Consider the following 2,875-nt stretch of genomic DNA (forward strand, 5'->3'; position numbering starts at 1 on the left):
AGGGCACCTGTGCAAGGAACGTGCGTATTTTGATTAAATAATTCATTTGGCAGGTGTCACTATATTATGTTACAACTAGTTATTAATAATTGCTTGTTACAATTTCTGTTTCTTATTAAGTTAACTTAGTTTGAAACAAAACGTGTTTGTTTTTGTTTAGGATTGATTTGTTGCAGTTGTCTTTGTTGTCATTTTTGTTTGTTTGTTTTTGTTTGTTGTTTCCCCTTTTTAATAGGGTTTTTCTGTTTGTTGTTTCTTGTTGCTGTTTTTGTTTCGATTTGTATGAAAATACCTCAAAACATTTATCTGCGATTTATTTTGGTTGCATGACCATGTACTTGAAATGAGTGTACAAAACAAAATGAAAACGTATAGCGCTTTATTGTTTTATTTTTAAGGTATTATTGCTCCACCTCTAAAGACTGGCTTGATTGCTGGAATTGCTGTTTCCGTCCTGGTGGTGATCCTGTTGGTTGTGATTATAACTATTGTTTTGATGAGGTATCCATCTATGTTCTTGTACTTGTCATACTTGTTGATTTTCTATATAACTGTCTTGAGTAAACAAAAGTTTTATATATATATATATATTCATTGAAATTTGTTTTGTTCTCTTTCAAATGCAGGGTGAAAACGTAGACAACGCCACGCACCCCTATAGATTTTGAGTTGGAGGGGCCACCTCACCCGTTTCAGACGCCTTCTAATTATACATTCCATAAATAAATTAAATGAAATAAAATTAGTAAATACTCGAAATTATTTATAAATCTTTATTCAGAAGACGGAGAAGGTTCAAGGCTGAAAGTCGAGAAGCTGTAGTCTCTAGCGATGCTGTCAAAGGGAATCGTCCAAGAGCTAAAAGAGAAACACGTGAGAAAAACTGTTTTCATAATTATGTTGAAATGTATCGTAAAGTGAGATTGTGTGTGTGTTGTGGTGTGTTTGTGCTTGTATATGAATGAATTGTATGTATGTACGTACGTACGTACGTACGTACGTATTTATTTATATTTATGGGTCTTTCACAACTAACAACATTTCGACAAGCGTATAAAACATGCTATATTTGATAACCTCTCCACCTTTCTAAATGTATACTAATAATATGAAGGTTTGTAAGGGCTACTTTTATCAACATTTTGATTTGTTTTAAAGGCGCACTCTGACATTATCTCCTTCCCCACCCCCGTTGTGTACCGGTTGTATGCACATAAGGAAATTCGATGATTGTGGTCGACATTTTATCATTTATATCAGAGGAAAGGAGTGAATACGTCAACGTTGCCTTCACCGCTCGACCTGTACCTGAAGGGATTGAAGCTCCGACAGACGAGAAACAAGTGAATGACTCGCCTGTCAGGTTGAGTGTTGCTGATTCCACAGAAGAGTTGGACGAACAAGAAGACGACGATGAGTCACCAGGATCTGTATACTACAACATTTCTGACTTCAACCTTCCTGAGGGCGGAGCGCCGGTCGGTGAACTGCCCAGTATTTTAAACAAGATCAGACACCAACCCGGTGGATTTGAAACAGAGTACAAGGTTTGTGTTCAAGCTACAGTCTAATTAAAGGGACATTCCTGAGTTTGCTGCACTGTAAGATGTTCCCGACTAATAAACTAGTTCTACGGTTAAACTTACATATTAAATGTATTTTCTTGTTTAGAATATCGGTGTCTGTGTATTCAATATGTTTCTGGTCGTCTTAATATTCGTAAGAAGCCCTAACTGGAGTTTGTCTTCAAATAATTTTGTACGTACGAACAAATTATATTTTGGGAAGTAAAATAAAATTTAACCTAGTACAAATATTAGAACGATCAGAGACAGCCACTAATATTGTATGCAGAAAAAGATATTTGATATGTAATTGCAATCGTTAAAAAGTCTCTGTTAGTCGATGACATCTTAAAAGTTGCAACAAACTCAGGAATGTCCCTTTAATATATCATCATTTGTTAATTTACAACACAAGCACTACTAAAGTTTTGATAAATTCGTGTTATCGCTTAGTATCATTTAATTTCAACTTATTTTCGTGCTTATATCCAATTAAGATTTAAGCACACTGTCCTGGCCACACACGTCAGCCATCTGGGCTGTCTGTCCAGGGCAGTGAGTTAGTGGTTAGTGAGAGAGAAGAGGGTGTAGTGGTCTTACACCTACACATTAAGTCGTTAAAACTCTCTCTGGGAGCCGGTATCAGGCTGCGAATCCTGTACCTACCAGCCTCATGTCCGATGGCATAGCCACAACACCACCAAGGCCGATGCTTAGTATTAAAGAGTATCGTCAACTGCCTTCATACACTCGTTTCTCAATTTTACGATACAACTATCAATGTAACATCCTGCAAAGGGAATTACCAAATGTTTGACATCAAATAGCCGATGATTAATTAACCAACGTGCTCTAGTGATGTCATTAAACTTTAAAACACATTTTTTCCTGCAAAGGATCTCCTAAGGGTAGCAGTCCTCTTATACTCGAGGAAGTTGATAATACTGTGTGGTCTTAAAGGAATGATAACTTCACTTAATATAGAATTATTTCATTTGTATGGGGACTATAACTATGATATGACACCCGTTACTACATGGATATTTGTGACCTTCAGTGGAAAGTTTAGGCCCATGGGTAATATATTGTTAAAATAGCAACCCATTCGCAATTGTAAGTAAATCAATGCGACGGGAGGGCAACACGTGCCACATTTGTTTATCTTAAAATTTTAAATATTATCTGTTTTAACAATATTTGACCTATGGACCTAACATTTTCCCTGCAGGTAGCAAATATACTGGTCAAAGTTACTTATTCGTTTATTTCCATTTGATTGGTTTGATATTTAAAAAACATTTTGAAGACAA

Source organism: Gigantopelta aegis, chromosome 6 (assembly GCF_016097555.1).
Source record: "Gigantopelta aegis isolate Gae_Host chromosome 6, Gae_host_genome, whole genome shotgun sequence".
Classification (NCBI taxonomy): Eukaryota; Metazoa; Mollusca; class Gastropoda; order Neomphalida; family Peltospiridae; genus Gigantopelta; species Gigantopelta aegis.